This window comes from Ascaphus truei, chromosome 1, assembly GCF_040206685.1.
Source record: "Ascaphus truei isolate aAscTru1 chromosome 1, aAscTru1.hap1, whole genome shotgun sequence".
In the NCBI taxonomy this organism is placed as follows: Eukaryota; Metazoa; Chordata; class Amphibia; order Anura; family Ascaphidae; genus Ascaphus; species Ascaphus truei.
This window is the reverse complement of record NC_134483.1, coordinates 317,635,251-317,655,769: the sequence shown is the minus strand read 5'-3', so window position 1 is coordinate 317,655,769 and position 20,519 is coordinate 317,635,251. Positions and strand designations below refer to the sequence as shown.

Genomic DNA, 20,519 nt, shown 5'->3' with positions numbered 1-20,519 from the left:
AACTAAGCATGTTGTCTTCGTGACAATTAACTCTGTTGTAATAGGTAAGTACTGTATGTGTTGGAGAAATCATAAAAACTTTGACTGAGCGCCACTGTGCTATATTTATCAGGGGACATTCATGTTGGGTCCCCATATTATATTGCACAGACTATTTGTTTTGGGCAGTTGGCAACCACATGTCCCAGCTCTTCACATTTGAATCATTGGTACCATTGTTATGGTGACTTTGGAGCTCTTTGGCCAGTATTCCAGCACCGAAAGAATAAAAACAGATACATTTGTTAGATGTGTTAACATAAAAATGTACTGCTTGAAATAAGAATGGAAAATGTTTGTTGGAAAAATAAGCTGTCTCTGAAGGATAATTATAACCTCTATTGCCTAAAATATTCAAACAAATATATGTGGCTTTAACAAAGCATATAAACATACCCTTAAGGGCTAACTAGGGTGAATGCAGCTAAGAAAATAATCAAAGGTATTTCTTAGCTGTGATGAAAGTTGTAATCAAAGGTTTTGCCGTGATGAATTTCCACAATGTTCCTATGTCTGCCTATTATACATTATTTATAATAATATGAATGTGTTACAATTAGAGTAGAGCAATGCATAAGCTGCACATTTCAGTATCTTGCTGGGGATTATGTATTATGAAGATTGCTTCTAAGTTTTAATAAGGTTTTGTAAATCAACAAACATTCAGTGTTCCCTCTGTCGTAAATACAATAATGAAACATTAGACACACTATTTTTCAGACAGGTAAGGCTGCGTCCTGCTCAGATTTGGTGGTATAAATTATGTTTACAAAGAGGAGTAGTGCTAGAAGCCATCATACTTTTTGATAGGTTTAGTGACAGCTCTAGTAATAGTTCTTTCTAAATACAGCTCTGGACAAGCTTAAGACCTCGTATATCTCTTTTCTGTTGCTAGAGTACTTCTGAAGACGTGAGGTCTCCGAAGCTTTGTGTACAACGTCATCTATGAAAAACTATCATGTTGCTTTATTAAAATGGTTGCTGAAAAATGTCCAGAGAGGGTTTCCGAAATGGTGACGGAATTAAAGAAAACCTATTATTATATACACTGCCTTTTCCATAGAATGCTATTGTTACAGGCAATTTTTCCAGTTTTTGTGTATGTAATTTAATATCACTTATGGTTAAATGTGTGAAAACCTCTGTAACGGTGTTTCCCCCACCCGATGGGAGATTCCCCTGTTACCAGGTGTATGGTGCATGTTACCTGTTGGCGCTTGGATCTTGGTATACAAGGGCGTTATTCTCCAATCGATATGTGGGAAAAATCGGGGAGATGTGCCGGCAACGAGGGGAGATGCGGCAGCAGCGCAGGGAGATGTGCCAGCAGCAGGGGGTGAGGAGGGGGGGGGGGGGCGGGGAGATGTGCCGGCAGCGGGGGGGAGGGGGAGCGGGGAGATGTGCCGGCAGCGAGGGGAGATGCGGCAGCAGCACGGGGAGATGTGCCGGCAGCAGGGGGCGAAGGGGGGGGGGGCGGGGAGATGTTCCGGCAGTGAGGGGAGATGTGGCAGCAGCGCGGGGAGGTGTGCCGGCAGCTTCCCGGGCAAAGCCGGGTACAAAAGCTAGTTCCCTATAAAATTAGAGCGGTGTGAACATTCAGGCCGTCACCAGTCCCTTTTCCTTCAGCTCTCCGGAAGATTGGTGCCCTCTGCCTGGAGTCCCGACTCGTCCATCTTGTGGAGTGAACCTTTGGAGATGGTGTGTAAGTAATGCAATCCACTTCTGTCATCCTTCTCATGCTGGTACCGCTATGGCGTCACCACGTAGTCTGCGTGCCCATTCCTACACTCCGCCTTGGTCTCGTCACTTCCCGCATCTCCAATATGCCACAGCTATGACGCGGGTCTCACTGAGGGATCCTCTATTCTTACAAGCTCCAGGCTGATGAGATTAGTCTGTGTTCCTCCCACACATGCACACTCTGCCCTACGCGTTTTACAAACTCCTGTTCGGTTCATCAGAGGCATTGTGATGAATGAGTGTTACCGTTCTTAAATAGTCAATGCAGGCTTAGTATGTCCAATAGGAAACCGGCTTGATACACACCTGATGTCCTAATTGATAGTTCATTGTGCGTATGATCAAATGTATATTAAGCAAGTATTACTCAAGGTTATTATTTACAGATAGCAATGATTATATGCACATATGAGACAGATAATATGCATATAAAAATTATACAAGATGTATATATGTACAACCATAAATTACAAAGAAGAATACATAATGTATTATATTTGGGGGCATTATTTATATCATACACAAAGTTCAACCATGATGTTGACATTAGTATGTTACACTATATAATTCATAACGAATCTAGTGGAGACAATGTGTTTCATGGTATAGACTCCCAACAATAGGAGAGTGCCCTAACACTCACTCCCTAAGGAAAGATCCTAAGTCAAAGTCCAGACTAAGACCCAGGGGAGATAGTGTCTTCAGTTGGTATATTCAATATGTTTCTCTCTTGGATATTTGTGTGATTCTACTCCCCCACGTGACTACGTGATATAACTTCTTGAGTGCTCATGCGGCCTGCAATATGTAGAAAGAACAAGCAGGCCGCTTAAAAGAAGATTAGCTGAGCACATTAATAACATCAAAAAGGGGTTAAAAACACGCAGTGTGTCCAATCATTTTTTGTTAGTCCATGGTCAAAATCCAGAAGGGTTAATTTGTAAAGGCATAGAGTGTACAGATCCAAATTGGGGGGGGGGGGATATACCAACTGAAGACACCACCCCCCCCTGGGTCTTAATCTGGACTTTGACTTAGGATCTTTCCTTAGGGAGTGAGTGTTAGGGCACTCTCCTATTGTTGGGAGTCTAAACCCTGAAACACATTGTCTCCACTAGATTCGTTATGAATTATATAGTGTAACATACTAATGTCAACATCATGGTTGAACTTTGTGTATGTTATAAAGAATGCCCCCAAATATAATACATTATGTATTATTCTTTGTAATTTATGGTTGTACATATATACATTGTGTATAATTTTTATATGCATATTATCTGTCTCATATGTGCAAATAATCATTGCTATCTGTAATTAATAACCTTGAGTAATACTTGCTTAATATACGTGTGATCACATGTACTCTCTGACAAAGCACTACGAGTAGCGTGAAACGCGTAAGAGTTATTTTTTACCCTTTCTGTACCATGCTGTCAACCATTCATTAAATACTTTTTATTGGTAATATGCTGTAGCCCTGGACTTTGACCTGTCTGCATAGCTGTGCTCCGTTTTTCTCTCCTGTTCCGGATTACCTACGTGTGATCATAAGCACAATGAACTAGCAATTAGGACATCAGCTGTGTATCAAGCAGGTTTCCTATTGGATATTATAAATCTGCATTGGCTATTTAAGGACGTTAACACTCTTTCATCACAATACCCCTGACGATGCGATCTGGAGTTTGTGAAACGCGTAGGGCGGAGTGCACATGTGCGGGAGGAACATAGACTAATATCATCCGCCTGGAGCCAGTAAGGAGAGAGGATCCCTCAGTGAGACACGCATCATAGCTGTGCCATACAGGAGGTGCGGGAGTGGCGGAGACCAAGGCAGAGTGTAGGAGTTTGCACGCGGACCACGTGATGACGACATAGCGGTACTAGCACGAGAAGGATCACGGAAGTGGTTTGCATTACTTACACACCATCTCCAAAGGTTCACTCCACAAGACGGACGAGATTCCATGCAGAGGGCACTAATCTTCCGGAGAGCTTAAGGAAAAGGGGCTGGTGACGGCCTGTATGTTCACACCGCTCGAGTTTTATAGGGAATTCGTGAGTGTAATTCCAAATGATTTTTTAGTAAAGTTGTTTATACGTTATTGTTCTATGTTTTTTTCTGTTTTTTTCTGTTTTATATGGCTTGTGAGGCTGCCATCTTCAATCCATAGTAGCATATGAAGAGGAATTTAAAAGAGATAAGTCCCATTCCTATGTTTACCTGATTTGGTAACAACTCTGCACTCTAGTGTGTTAATATCCATTGTAGTTGTATAGATATATATATTGGGTTTTTGGGGGGTTGTTGCAGGGTACATGCAACCACAAGTGGGTTTCTTGCAAAGGCTTTTTTATTGATCCTTAAAAAATACAGCACACAAAAACAAAACAGCTTCTTTTAAGCATACAAAACAGAAATTAAGTCCTGAGCAGGATTTGCCCTTTCCCAACAAGGGCTGTTTAGATTCCAACATAACAGTACAAAAACAGTTCATGAGAAATGTATTTTGAAGACAGACCTTATAGCAGTAATCTTACTTCAGCATTTCAGTACTCTGTCTTGACCAGACAGCCTGCATGTGTGTACAGCCTGGGGGTTTTAAAGCTCCTTGATGAGGCAGCTGGGATCAGACTGATTAACCAGACCTCTCAGCTGAAAGTTAACCTCGTCACTGCTGCACTGCAGACTTACACATAGGTCTGCCAGTCATAGGGCTGGTGACGTTTATTCACCCTGTCACTCAAAATAGTTAGAGCAATATTGGGTGATATAAGTATGACGTTTATTCACCCTGTCACTCAAAATAGTTAGAGCAATATTGGGTGATATAAGTATAAGTACTGGTGTGTACACAGAGGTGATTAGTAATCACTCAGAAAGATATGCACTGTTGTTATTGTTATTTTCCCCACATATCGATTGGAGAATAACACCATTGTATACCAGGATCCAAGCGCCAAGGAGGACTTTTCTTTTGCGGTTATATTCAAGAAGGTCATTTTTGAACTGACCTTCAAGTCTTCTGGGCAGCAGGACTCTGGACACTATATCTAGTTGGTATTGTATCCATGTTATTTGAAATACTGTCAGAAATTCACTTTTGAGCGCTAAGGTTGTGTTTAATATCACATGCTACCTGTTGGGTCACAGAATGCTTAGTGGTCCACCGATAGTTATGGAATTTGCAGGACAGGATTCTAGGGTATATACCAGACATTTACTCCATGGTACACAGCGCCTCCATCTGCCGCAGGCTACAGATGAATGGAGGCAATCTCCTATGGTAGAAACTTTACCTCTCCCTCCAGTATGATCACACACCAGGCAGGAGGTATATTCAACTGGAACTGGTTTTATTCTTCTGTCACACACAGTATCAAGGCAGTCCTGCCCAATATAGTCGCTAGTCTGGTCTCCAGAATTAGGATGGTCCCTGGACCTTTACTACAGGTCAAGGGCCCCTGCAGCAGTTCCTGCTCTTCCCCAGCCCTCTAGTCTGACCCTGACACCGTAGTCTCCTTCAGGGGATCCTGGCCCACGGCAACGGGACCCCCTCCAGACGCCCTATGCATCAGGCTGCAGAGTGACTACGAACAGCAATAGCGTCTCTCTCTCAGCACAGCTTGCCCTGTAGGTCAGCCCAGGCTGCAGTTCCATGGCGGGGAAGTTAAGCCCTGGTTATGGTATGCCGGAGTCCCCTGGACACTACACCTAGCCTCCCTCTTTCTCTAGCGCTCACTCTGGAAGCATACCTGTTAACTTCCAGCCTTCCATCACTGAAAGCCTGCCTGTTGCTGATCTCAGCAGTGCCTCCACATGTAACAGTGTTTCCCCCACCCAATGGGAGATTCCCCTGTTACCAAGTGTATGGCTCACAGAATGCTGAGTTGTCCGCCGATGGTTGTAGGGACTGCAGGACAGGCTTCTGGGGTATATACCCGACATTTACTCCATGTTACACAGCGCCTCCATCTGCCGTTAGCTGCAGATGTATGGAGGCAATCTCCTACAGTAGAAACGGTTACCTCTCCCCCCAGTAAGATCACACACCAAATAGGAGGAATATTCAACTGGAACTGGTTTTATTCTTCTGCTCACACACTGTATCAAGGCAGTCCTACCCAATACAGTTGCTGTTCTGGTCTCCAGACTTAGGGTGAGTCCCCAGTCAGCACAGCGCTGCACCGCGATCTGCGGTCTGGGGGAGAGAAGGAGCATTTGCGATGGGAGGAGGCGTGGCAGTGGGTTTGCAGGGGCGTGGCCATTACCTCATGCAGCGGGTTAGCCCTCATTGGCTGAACCGCCGGCGGGGGGGTAGCCACGCCTCTGTCTCAAACCATGAGTTTAAATTTTCCTGCATGCCTGAAAACCTGTTGCGCACCGCTGGGGAAAGGTGCGCGACAGGGTACGAACTGGGACCGGCCTGACTGGGGGGGCGGAGCTTGAACGCATAGCGCACACCGAGGCGTGCGCTGTAGAAGGGACTGGAGTCACCCCCTAAGGATGGTCCCTGGACCTTCACTACGGGTCAAGGCCCCCCGCAGCAGTCCCTGCTCTTCCCCAGCCCTCTAGCAGTACCAGGGGAAAAGGTGATCACTGACTCCCCCCCTTAGGGAAGAGTACCAGGGCCTGCCAGTGCACAGCAGTCCTGTGTGATACCTTGTCTCTCTCACGGTAGAGACACTCCTGAATTTGGGGTTGCAACTCCCTTAAGTACAGTAGGGGGAAGGTACCAGGTCTGAACCCGGTATTGGGCAGAACTTAGACCTAGTCCCACCTCCTCACTCATGTCACTCAAAAGATTGCCTGTGTGGGGAAAAAACACATAATTGATACTTGCACTGCCTGCTCTTACCAGGGTTTGCGTGCCACGAGGGCAGACTGGTAGCCACATCAGGCATGGCTACACCTCTAACTAACTTAACAGAAACTGTTTCAATGGAAGCTTAACACTTATGTTACGGCCATGAGTGCATCAAGCAGAGCTTATCTGGCTCACATTATTTTATTGCATAAAAAGATTACTTTGAGGTTATTTATCCTTATTTTCTTGCTGCAGAACTATAGAAATAAATTGCAACATATTAATCAATCAAAAAAGTCCTATAGAGTACAATAGTTTTATTTTACTTTTATGGTACAGCTTTTGTGCTCCAGTTTTGTTACTTGGAATTGTTATATATGTGTGTGTGTGTATGTATGTGTGTATATACTGTATGTGTATATATACAATATACAGTGGTGTGAAAAAGAAAGTACTGCTGCGGCACAGTTTATTCGAGCATTTGCCCGTTCTGTGCCGCAGCAGTAGCCTGGCGCGCGCCCGAGTGTGACGGGCGCGCGCCGAAGCAGCGGAAGAGCGCCCTCCGATCGGGGCGCTCTCCCTCCCGCTGCCGGGTCCGCCGGGTCCCCCGGAACCCCCTGCCGCCGTCCCGCAGATCGCGGGACACCAGGGCTCCCTCGGGGAGCCCTGGACGCGCGTGCAGGGGGCGCAGGCTCCCGAAGACGCGTGACCGCGCGTCTATGACGCGCGGCACGCCGAGGGGCGGCCACTAGCAAGCCGGGAAATCTCCCGGCTTGCGGATCTGGCCGCACTGCGATAAAGTGTGTCGCCAGTGTACACCCTCTTTGAATTCCATGGTTTTGCACATCAGGACATAATAACAATCTTCTGTTCCTTAGCAGGTCTTAAAATTAGGTCAATACAACCTCAGATGAACAACAATACATGACATATTACACCGTGTCATGATTTATTTAACAAAAATAGAGCCAAAATGGAGAAGCCATGTGTGAAAAACTAAGTATACCTTATGATTCAATAGCTTGTAGAACCACCTTTAGCAGCAATAACTTGAAGTAATCGTTTTCTGTATGACTTTATCAGTCTCTCACATTGTTGTGGAGGAATTTTGGCCCACTCTTCTTTACAACATTGCTTCAGTTCATTGAGGTTTGTGGGCATTTGTTTATGCACAGCTCTCTTAAGGTCCAGCCACAGCATTTCAATCGGGCTGAGGTCGGGACTTTGACTGGGCCATTGGAGCACCTTGATTCTTTTCTTTTTCAGCCATTCTGTTGTAGATTTCCTGGTGTGCTGGGATCATTGTCCTGTTGCATGACCCAATTTCGGCCAAGCTTTAGCTGTCGGACAGATGGCCTCACATTTGACTCTAGAATACTTTGGTATACAGAGGAGTTCATGGTCGACTCAATGACTGCAAGGTTCCCAGGTCCTGTGGCTGCAAAACAAGCCCAAATCATCACCCCTCTACCACAGTGCTTGAGAGTTGATATGAGGTGTTTGTGCTGATATGTTGTGTTTGGTTTTCGCCAAACATGGTGCTGTGCATTATGGCCAAACATCTCCATTTTGGTCTCGTCTGTCCAAAGGACATTGTTCCAGAAGTCTTGTGGTTTGTTCAGATGCAACTTTGCAAACCTAAGCCGTGCTGCCATGTTCTGTTTAGAGAGACTAGGTTTTCTCCTGGCAACCCTTCCAAACAAACCATATTTGTTCAGTCTTTTTCTAATTGTACTGTCATGAACTTTAACATTTAATATGCTAACTGAGGCCTGTAGAGTCTGAGATGTAACTCTTGAGTATTTTGCAATTTCTCTGAGCATTACACGGTCTGACCTTGTGGTGAATTTTCTGGGACGTCCACTCCTGGGAAGATTGGCAACTGTCTTGAATGTTTTCCACTTTTGAATAGTTTAACTGTAGAATGACAGACTTTAAATTGTTTGGAAATGGCCTTATAACCCTCCCCAGATTGATGGGCAGCAACAATTGCTTCTCTAAGATTATTGCTTATGTCTTTCCTCCTTGGCATTGTGTTAACACACCTGAATGCTCCAGACCAGCAAACTGCTAAAACTTCGGCTTTTATAGAGGTGGTCACACTTGCTGATGATCAATTAATCAAGGGCATTTGATTAGCAGCACCTGTTTGCTACTTAGCATCTTAATTCCTATGGAAGCAGTAAAGGTGTACTTAGTTTTTCACACATAGCTTCTCCATTTTGTCTTTAGTTTTGTTAAATAAATCATGACACGGTGTAATATGTCATGTGTTGTTCATCTGTGGTTGAATTTACCTCCTTTTAAGACCCGCTAAGGAAGGATTGTTATTATTTCCTGATATGTAAAACCATAGAATTCAAAGAGGGTGTACTTTCTTTTTCACACAACTGTATATATTTCAAGTGCCATAAATTCAGCATAGTAACAAACACTATACAGCATGTTCAAGTAGATATGGACCTTGATCCTTCCAGGTAACTGTTGCTTCAGCTGTGTTTAGATTTCATTATTTGTTCTCTCTCTCTCTCTCCATTCTGTCGAGTACGATTCTCGGCCACTCTTTGGATCACTGTGCTCCATGTCTTACGATCTCTCACGGCTTCTTTCAATTCTTCGATGTTCAGTCCAGTATCTATCTTGATGGTATCTAGCCAGCGAGTTCTTGGGTGGCCTCTTCCTCTTTTACCACCAGTCATTCCAAGCATGATGTCCTTCTCAAGCGACTTGCTTCGCATGATGTGACCAAAGTAGGAGAGCTTTTGCTTTGTTATTTTGGCCTCAATGAGATTATCGGTTTGGTCCGTTCCAGGACTGCTTGGTTCATTATTCTGTCTGTCCATGGAATTCACAGCAGATGTCTCCAGCACCACAATTCAAATGCTTCGATCTTTCGCCTATCTGCCTTTCCCAGAGTGCAGGTTTTGCAGCCATACAATGCTATTGGGAAAACGAACGCACTGACCAATCTGCATTTAGTTGCCAAGCTGATGTCTTTACAGATGTTGTTCAATCATCGCATTTCTTCCAAGTGCCAACCATCTCTTTATCTCAGGGGTGCAGTCGCCATCGCGATCAATTTTGGAGCCAAGGAAGATGAAATCTTTAACCAATTTCCTCATTATTGATCTTATATTAACATTAGCATTTTTTGCTGTTGTCATAATCTTTGTCTTAATGTTCAGGTGCAATCCAACCTTCTTACTTTTTCTTTGACTTTCAAGATCAGATGTTCAAGATCCTTCTTGTTTTCAGCCAGCAGGGTAGTATCGTCGGCGTATCGAAGGTTGTTGATGTGTCTGCCGCCTATTTTCACGCCAATCTGGGACTCATCTAGGCCTGCTCGCTACATGACAGCTTTTGTGTACATGTTAAAAGCTGCTGGTGACAGGATGTATCCTTGGCGTGTGACCTTTCCGATCTTGAGCCAAATTGTGTTTCTGTATGGCGTTCGGACTGTAACTTCTTGATCTTGATAGAGTGATCTTATAAGTTTGTCAGGTGTGGTGGTGTGCCCATTTCCTTCAGGCAGGTCCAGAGCTTCTTGTGCTCAATTACATCAAACACCTTTGAATAATCGATGAAACACATGTAGAGCTCTTTCTGATACTCCCTGTTTTTTTCCATAATCCATCACAGGTTGGCAATGTGATCACGAGTGCTTCTGCCTTTCCTGAATTCAGCTTGCACATCTGGCATTTACCTATCGACAGTTGTACTCAAGCATTGTTGGATAATGTTCAGAAGGATTTTGCTTGCATGTGGTATCAAGGCTATGGTGCGGTAATTGAGCAATCCTTCGTGTCACTCTTCTTCGGAATTGGGATTAATACTGCTCTTTTCCATTCTTTCGGCCTCTCACACATGCTCCATATGCGTTTACATAATGCTGCTGCTGGTATGGGCTTGAGCAATTCTGCTGGTGTGCCGTTGATTCCTGGGACTTTTCCATTGGCTAAATGCTTCATTGCCCATACGACTTCTTCCTCCATTATATCTGACTCCAGTTCCAGTATCTCATTCTCCTCCGTTGCATGGTTCTGATGTTCACTTTCATACAACCTCTGTGTATTCCTTCCACCGATCGTGTATTGCTTGCTGGTCATGCAATTCCTGGCCATTGCTCCCACGAACTATTGCCCTCCGAGCCTTGAATTTGGCCATGCCCTCTTCATGTGTGTGTAGAGTTTTCACGTATGACCTTTCCTGTTCGCTTCCTCCATCTTATGGCACTGTTCATTCCAGTAGTTCTCTTTGTCCTTTCTAGCCTCTCTTTGGAAATCTGCATTCAGTCTTCTGACATCTTCTCTGTTCCCAATAGCTTTGGCCTTCCTTCTCTCTTCTGCGATGCTGATGGTCGAATCGGAGATTTATTGGGCTGATTTCGATGGTTTCTTATATGGGACATGTTATAAGGCTGTTACAATAATGCATACTTTCACTTCTCCCCACAGCTCGTCTGGATGCCTCTCTTCTGTAGCGAGGAGGTCGAGTCTGTTCTTTACTTCAACAGCGTAGCTGGAGCTGATCTTGTCTGTATCGAATTTCTTTGTGGCTGCCGTTTGTTTGGTGTTACAGAATCTGAGTTTGACTGTGACTGCCAGCAGTTGGTGATCTGATCCGCAATCAGCACCAGGGTATGTCTTCACAGCCAAGATCGAGCTCTGCCATTTCTTCTGACACAGGATGTGGTCGATTTGGTTTCTGTATATTCCAATTGGTGATGTCCAGGTGTACAGCCGCCGTTTGAGTTGTTCAAACCAAGTGTTGGTAATCTTTAGCCGATGTTCTGGACAGAATTGAACCAGTCGGTCTCCAGCCTTGTTCCGCACTCCTAAAATGAATCTTCCAGCAATTTCGGGTTCTGCCATAGTTCCCACTTTGGAGTTGAAATCGCCCATAATGTAGATAAAGTCCTTATTGGGTGTTTGGCTTAGGGCATCCTGAAGTTCGCCATAGAACTCTTCCACTTCCTCTTCAGATGCGACTGTTGTTGGGGAGTATATTTGCAGAACCGTAACGTCACGAGGTTTCCCTCTGATTCGGATGGCCATTATTCGGTCGCTAAGTGTCTGATAACTCTTGGTGGCTTTGGCAATTTTCTTGTTCACGATAAAGCCTACTCCTCACCGTCTGGTGGTGTCATTGCCAAAGTAATACACTGTGTGCTTGCCGGAATTGAAGAAGCCATTGCCAGTCCAATGTATTTCACTGATGCCCAATATGTAGATGTTCAGTCGATTCATTTCCCTTTTCACAATGTCCAGTTTTCCTGCGTTCAGGCCATTCACGTTCCACGTCCCAATCTTGTATGGTTTTGTGCAGCGCAGAGTGGTTGTTTTAGTGTGGGCCACATCAGCAGATGGGCGTCCCAACGGATTTATCCTATCCGTGTCATCACTGCCCCAGCTACTCCGAACTCCTCCTTGCTCTTCCCCAATCGCATTTTGGGTACCTTCCAGCTTACGGGTCCCACTTTCCAATACCATGTTGGAATCAATGTTGAGTCGTGGATCTATAGAATATTTTTGGCCAAAATACTGGGGTAGGTGGCCAGGTCTTTCCCCAGGCCAGAGCCGTTTAGCTAGCATACTATAGTATACCGTTGCCACCCCCAACACCACGATGAGGAGAACGGTTGGACTTTGAAGGGGGCAGTATTTGTTACCACTTAGTAAATATGGGCCAGAGTGAGGGAGACAAGTGTGTTGTGCTTTTTGCTCTAAAGCAGCTTTATTTGTTTACTTAGTCAAGGTCTGAGGAAGTTTAGTAAAGGAACGTGATGAGGGACGGATAGCCTTTCAAACAATAAGGAAATCTGTGTACATGTGTATGTAACGTTGCGGGTGTTTTCTATTTGATCCACTTGAATATGATAATGGAAAATTTGCATCATATTTATCAAAGGAAAAAAATTGTTTTCATTGGGATTTCTTTTCTGCGGTACATCTGATACTGATTTGCTGCCAGGACAATTATAAATAGGCCCTTTAGTCTTAGTATTAAACTGTGATGGTACAAGCTTAAAGATCAAATTCTATTCTAAATCATTGTCAATGTCTGTTTTTAAATTGAATGTAAATGTAGCATAGACCTTGTAAAATGATGTGTTAAATGGCTGTGCTTGTTATAAAGTATTTGGCTGTTTTGCAATCAAACCGAGTACTGGTATTTTATTACACTTCAACCTCTGGTCTTAGTAGTCTTGTTGCTGTACTCATTGAAAATTGCATTCTCTGTGCAGAACAGCATCACGCTGTGCCCACAAGGAACAAAAAGATAAATGATTAGAGATTTTCATTGTCCTTTAGGCTCTGAAGTGGCCCAGCTTTTTTTTATCTCTAGCCTCAGAAGCAGCTGATAACTCAACAGGAAAAATTTAGCAAATGTTATTATACTTGGCAGTTTACTAAACTCAAAGTTTAGCTGGGGAAAAATAAATAAAGTGTAATGAATTTATCATACTGCAGTCATTAGTAGGACTGACATTTGGGCATAGATAGATGTTGACTATTTGGACCGAAATTTGTCCACGTGCATAACCTTTTGTGTTAATTCCAATCAAAGTAAAAAGTGACTGATATAGCAAGCGAGACATCCAGTAAAGTTGGAAGGAGGGAAAATTATAAGTTCAGTTTTTGACATGTTAAATTTAAGATAGTGATTGGACATCCATGAGGAGATAGCAGAAAACCTGTTTTGCGACATGAGAGTGAAGAGAAGAGGAGAGATAGATGTGGATATCATCCCCATAGAGGAGAAGAGTAGGGGTCCAAGTATTGATGAATGGGACATTTGGCTGCGACCAAACTGTCACCGGCACACTGCCGGGACAACTCACCGGCAGGACATCTGGTCGGAGGGAACCTCGTCGCTTCACATTTAGTGCTCCCACACTGTCAGCTCTGACAAGTCATCTTTAAATGTACTGCACAGGACCACTACACATCCCAGACCACCCACTCTGACGCAAACTTCTTTAAACATTTAAGGATAGCCCATCGGAGTGGGAGGTTTAGGATGTGTAGTGGTCCTGCGCGGAACATTTAAAGATGGCACGTTGGAGTGGGCTGGAGCTGTTTTGTATAGATAGAACTGGACAAAGTGCTATGTTGTATCGAATAGCATCAACTATATTTGATGTGGTTTCACGAGATCTTGAGCAGTAAGGGAAGTAGTGAAACAGGAGGTGAAGTAGGTGGGCAAAGGAGAGAGTTGAAAATAGAAAACAGGCATTGTGGGCATGGTAGATAAGAGGGAGTTGAAGTAATTTTGTTTAGATAGGGATAGGTCAGCATTGTAGGCAGAAAGAATACATTTGTAGTGTATGAAACCTGCTGTGGAGCGTCATTTCCTCCCTTGGCATTCAGCAATGCGGGAGCATCTCTGGAGTGTTTTACTGGTTTGCCATGTTTGGGGTAGTCAGAGGAGAGCGTGAAAAATGTTATATCTATGGCGCTCTGCACTTAGATAATGAATAAAAGATATATACAACCAGAGTAGATGATACTGGCGAATCCGCTGAGTGCTCCACGTGAAGAGGATCAGACATGAAATGGAAATAAATAAAAATACATAGTATAGTACTGTATTTTTATTTTTATGTATTTTTATTTATTTCCATTTCATGTCTGAGATAGAGATAACATTTTTCACACTATTCTATCTGACCTGGGGTCAGAGTTATATCACAGGCAGCCAGCCACTTCGTTCAAGTGTACAATTCTTATTTTAGGTATTTGAAATTAGCGCTACCTTATTTGTTTTCTATCAAAGTCAGAGGAGAGGAAACTTTGTTTTGAGGTGGTAATGCTGTACTGTTTTTTCACAAAAGGTTGTTTAATGTCAGGATACAAAGGCTGTGCTTATAGTGCCAGCAATGGCGACAGTGACGCAATGTCGCGTCAAAACAAATGCGCTTATAGTAGGCGCGACACGACGGAGCAACGGCTTGGTCACAATCGCTGGATGTCATCTCAATTTGATTTTTCCAGCGACCACAGCCTGACGTCACCGTCGCCGGCACTATAAGCGTAGCCTTAGAATTTTACCTTTAGAGGCTTTTAAATAAATATGTCTTAGGCTGTGCTTATAGTGCCTGGCGACTTCGCGTCGCCGTCGGTCCAAAACAAATCCATTGAAGCAAGAGCTTATAGTAAGCGTGACAGCGAAGGAGCGACGGAGCGACAGAGCGACCAAAAATTTTGAAGCCAGTTAAATTTGATTTTTTAGAGACAGTCGCCACATGTGACTGTCTCTAAACCAATCAGAGAGCGCTGCCCGCCCCCTTCATGACATCACTGGCCTTGTCGTCAGCGACGTTGCTTAAAACTAGTTTAACTTTCGCCAGTGGCGACATCATCGGTCGCGTCGCCATCGCTGGCACTAGAAACGTAGCCTTACAGGGTATGACTTAGCAACATTTGATAAATCTGGGCTAAATTGATTTGTGCAGAGAAATTTTAACTGAATGGCCCATATTTACTAAGCACTGCTATTTCTTAAGCACCTTCTAGAACTGGGAGACACCTTAGAGCTTGTTCAAATGAATAAGCCAGTAGTCTTCTGATGCAGGAAGGGGCTTAAGGAATACACAGCTTAGTAAATGTAACAGCTACTGTGCTAGGGAATACTGTACACTATGAAGCTGATATGTATCTTATCTTGTCCTGCTATCCCACAAGACATCTTCAGCTCCTGAAGACATCTTAATGATTATTCACTTGAATGGGCTATAAGGGCGTGTAGTTCGGCTGTCTTCTGGTGGTGAGATCTGATGCGGAGGCGGCCGAACTACACGCTGGAACCGGGTTGTATAGCGATCTTTCTTGTAACACCACACTATGGATTGTGATATGTATTACTATTTTGACTATCACTCACAGTTGACACATAAGAGACAGTAATTCATGAAGGTCACAGAAGCCTGATTTCCACTTTTTCGATACAGACATATGTATGTCTTTGATAGCAGGTAATTTTGACACAACACTGGCTGGCTATTTGTCATTAATTGTTGGTACTAATCCGTCTGCATTTACCTTTTGAAACACTCGCTGGCACACAGTACTACAACTGGCATAATTAGCATTAACTATAAAAGCCTTACGGAATGACCATTATATTGTATGGTTCCATATATACATATAGATGCACTCTATGTATTGTGTACCACCACGAGGCACTACTGGTGTTTCTGACAATCAATATACAGTATTGACTATTTGACATAAGGTCAATTTATGCTTGCTGTTACTTATTACTGAAAATGGTATTGCCAATACTAGACGCAATATCAAATGGTATGACCATCATGTTGCTTTAATTTGCCGTTGTAGGCATACATATGGTAGTGAATAACTGTGAGGCAATACTGATTTTGTTTGTTGCTTGTAACTATCACTGCTGGCATATAGAGATATATACTTATATGTCTAGCGCCTTGATTTCATTACAGTCTGATAAACTGGGGCTGCTTCTCAGGTACATATGTATATACATTTCGACTGTGCGCTATACATCCTATTGAGAGTTCATATGAATATTAGTATTAGGATTATCTCTGCTCTACGGTATATATCTTTCTCAAATTCCAACACCTAACAATTGAGATGCAAGGAGAGAGAGACCATTGCAAAGCTACAGCTGATTGCTAATTGATGCTTTCTGATCCTACAGTTGTAGTTCCATTTATCACCACACGTGATTTTAACATTATACACTATCAAATATTCAACACTGAGTGAGTTCAATATGTTAATAACATTTAATTGTTTTGGTTTCAACTGAGGATTTGTATTACGACCAATCTCCAACACACTGTTTATGAGTTAGCCCAGGTGATTTTTTTCCCCATTTCCCTCATACTACTATATCAATTTGCTGATTTACAAATAATTTTTTGATACTTAGGGTTGAGTGCAACATTTGGGGACCTTCTTTTGGTTGTCTTTGACCAAATTCTGTACAGTAACCGTTAGACTCCCCGAAAGAAGAAATGGAGTCCTGAATAAGTAATAAAAGGGAATACGGCACGCCAGAGGGCCTCGGGAACGAGGGCTCCAGGGTGCCGGTGGTTCAGTTCTAACCGCGGATTGGTGCTAATATTCCTTATCCATCTATGCGGAAGTGACAGTTCCCAAGCAGGCACAAGGTATTGGGTCAAGCAAGAAAAGACCCATCAGGATTCCGGAGGGGCCTGAGTAATAGGATCAATACTGTTGATGGTTCCAAAGCAACCAGCGGCGTTGGGTCCCACATTTAGTAACTTCATTGAAGTGTTAAGATTGGGCATTGATGGAAGAACTGTATTCATGCATGTCTGTTATAAAATACAGTACAAGGTTACTAATATATGTGTCAGCAGTCCATGGGGACACGAATAAATGACTGTTGTACTACAAAGTGCCTGGTACCCATTATTATACACCTTGGTTTCCAAAACCCTTTAATTGGTTGGGGGCATGTTTTGAAGTAAATTACTCCAAAATCGTGTCATAGTCCCAGACAGATATATATATCATATTCAAACAATGTGACATACACATCTGTCTGGGACTATGACACAATTTTGGAGTAATTTACTTCAAAACATGCCCCCAACCAATGATAAAAAATATATATATATATCATTTTTTTTCAGAAACAGTCCGAGCTTATCTTGTTTCTCAGGAAAAAGGATGCCACCTACAGGGAGTTTCTTATTCTGTATACCTCTTCTTCATTAACAAGCCTACAGATCTAGCCAAGGTTATTTCACGCCCTCATAACGCAAAATATCACGGATTTTTCATAGGATACAATATCATTGATAATGCAGAATATCACAGAATATCCCACTATAACGCGGCAGGGTGTGCAATAACCATATGCTCCATCTGTAGCGCTCCTCAAAGCAATCGCTACATACTGTAGGAAATTAAGAATGCAGAATTATTGTCTGTATAGCAATTATTTTTACAAAGTGGCCGGGAGTCATGAAACCAAGATGCAGGACATTGCGCCCGATTTTGCAGTAACTGTCATTGACTTGAATGGCAGTTACCGCCACATTGGACGCAATGTCCTGCATCTCAGCTTCATGACACCGGGTGTCTGTTTTTTATTTCCATGCGGGCTTCTTATTCTGCAGGAATAAGCTATTGCAACTGAATATGTTTTTGGGGTAGAATTGGCAAAGTTTCTTTGAATTAGTTAATTAGTAATATTAACTGGCTTGTTGAGAGCTAATGACATTTGGCCATTAAAAACCTCATTGAGCTAAAGAAGGATCTATTAAACGGATGTAGAAGCGCTTACTGTTCCCGGCACGCCACTATGCATGCTTCCATTATCGCTTCCATTGTGGCTCAGGAGGATTAATACTGTGGGAGGTCCCATTGAAAAAAATGGAATCCCCGCCGCGCTGTCGTAGCAGCCACCTCAGCCAGCGCTGGATTTTTACGGCGTTTTATCCATGGCCCCGGGAACAGTAAGCTTGGCTACATTTGTATACCAATTTAAAAATGCGTAATAAAGATTCTGTGTACAGTATTGTACGTGCTGATATCAACATTTAAAGATCTTGATTTAATTGTGCATTTTTCTAAATGATGGGAAAGAACATTTTGGCCAAAATTCGCAGATTTTATTTAAAAATGTTGCCATGTTACTAAAAAAATTAAAATATAATAAAAAATGACCCCCCGCCCAAAAAATAAAAATTAAATTAAACAAAAAAATGTGTGACTCGCAGTTTCAATCATATGTTGAATTCTCAGTGTGGAATTCAAATCTAATGTTGAATCTGTGAAGTTTAGGTTTCGAACCATCCAACTGGCCCATGCTTGCATAGTGTTTACTATGTACACTAAATTGTTCTCAATGCCATAGCAGTGCATCTATCTTTTTTTTTTTTTTCCATTTTTAGTAACACGTGAATAATTTCATATGTTAAATGCCATTTTCTAAATGTAATTGATAAACAAAGATATTTGGGCATTAAAGGGTTTCTTAATTCTGGTAGTAACTGGGATTTCCAATATTTAGCTTCAAATAATTATTGCCATCCAATTCTGAACATTCTCCAATTCCCAGCTCACATTGGAATGATCTATCTTTCTGTCTGTAACAGGGCTTGCATTCACTTGTTAGCCCGTGCTGTGTGTGTTGTGACATTGTTGGATAGCCCTTCATGTTTGTTGTTTTGCAGCTGTGTTCTTGTTTACCTTCATTTCATTTTCGTTTTCAGTTGACATGTGGTCAGTGGGGTGCATCATGGGAGAAATTATTAAAGGTATTGTATTGTTTCCTGGCACTGATCGTATCCTTCCCAAAAACCAGTGATGTATGTTAACACCTACTTCTATATTATGGAGAACCCAGAAGAATGCATTGAGCATTGAATATGTTTCTGTTAAGGTGGCAGTGGGGATGTATCAGGCATGTCCTTTTATGACTCTGAGGCCATTTCTTGTTTTGTTAGTTCATTAGAAAAACAATTCTCACACAATACATTTATTGTATATTTCCTAGTCACAAAATGGTTGCCGCCTTCTACCTATTTAACAATAGTAACATACATGTTGCAACGTTATATGCAACGTTATACTGTATGCAACGTTGTATGCAAAGTTATACAACGTTATATGCAATGTTATATATAACATTATATACAACGTTATATGCAACGTTATATATAACATTATATACAACGTTATATGCAACGTTATAAACTGATGCATTATGACAATAATGTTATCCCCTAAAATCTCCTGTTGCACCATATACTACCCATACTGCTTACTGATGCAATTAATGCTAGGGCTACTGTAGTTATTCACCAATTGGTGGTGGTTAAACCACAAGCACTAAGTCCTCCATTTTCTGTGGGTTTACTTCACTAATAACTGTCATTTTAGCAAATAAATCCCATGACGTGTGAAGCCAGTTAGTTTTTGAAAGTACAGGTTTGTCTTGGTACTTTACTGTGATTCTGGTTTAAAAAAAAAGCTGAAAAAAAGATATGTTTTTAACCTTGGCTAATCTAATTCAGTGTGTTGGCTTGTCCATAGCTGGGTATTCTCTGACCAGGGAAGCTAAAGCACAGTCAAGAGGAAAATACCCCTAACTTAATCTGTATTTCTGATCAAATATCAATAATATAGCTCCTTTTGCAGAAAGTTACTCACAACGCTTTTTGCACACAGATGCTCCTATTTTTTCAAGAAATAATTTTTATAGCAGATAAGGTTTTATCTGTATTGCTTTCAAGCAACACTTACAATTTCAGTGTAGTGTATGCTTTGCTTAGAGATACAGTAACACTAGTGATGCTGAGTACAGAGTACACAAAAAGGACTTTTTCAGTATACTATATCGTTGCTCCGCTGATCACCAAAGTATTAAGTTGTAGTTAGGAGAATTAATTAATAAGTCTATAAAAAGTGATTTACTACTTTTTAATGTGAATATATTTTTAATATAACGTTTTTTTTAACATATTTGGGGTTTAATGCTGTTTAATTGATTTCATGTTTACATTCATTATAACAATAAGAAATACATATGTTGTATAAGATGATAGCATATTCTGTACTCTTGTTGCAGTATAATTGTCTCCAATGTTTATTTCAGGCTATGTAGTTTAATTCATGTATTCCATCTGTAGAGATGCAGGGCTCAAGGTTAATCTCATGCTTTTCAACTGTGTGTCCTCGCAACCGCATCCACCTACAGTAGATGTATTTATTGTAGCAAAACCATTTTTAGCAGTGTCATCTGTGCCTGAATAAAATACTATGAGCTCCATCTCCAGTTCATGTTATATAACAAATAATCGCCCGAGGTGCTTTCAAAACATTGAATTGGGTACACTTGACTTCTCCAACCTTTAATAATTGCCAAATGTATACTATGTCACATCTCAAATTTGATTTTCTCTTTTGTGTC

The 20,519-nt window shown here is 42.1% G+C and overlaps 1 protein-coding gene across 5 annotated transcripts in view; it reads left to right on the top strand.

The window, feature by feature from the left end:
* The window catches only part of MAPK10 (mitogen-activated protein kinase 10), a 318,476-nt gene that overhangs the window by 230,110 nt on the left and 67,847 nt on the right, over positions 1 to 20,519 (top strand). The window lies entirely within an intron of this gene.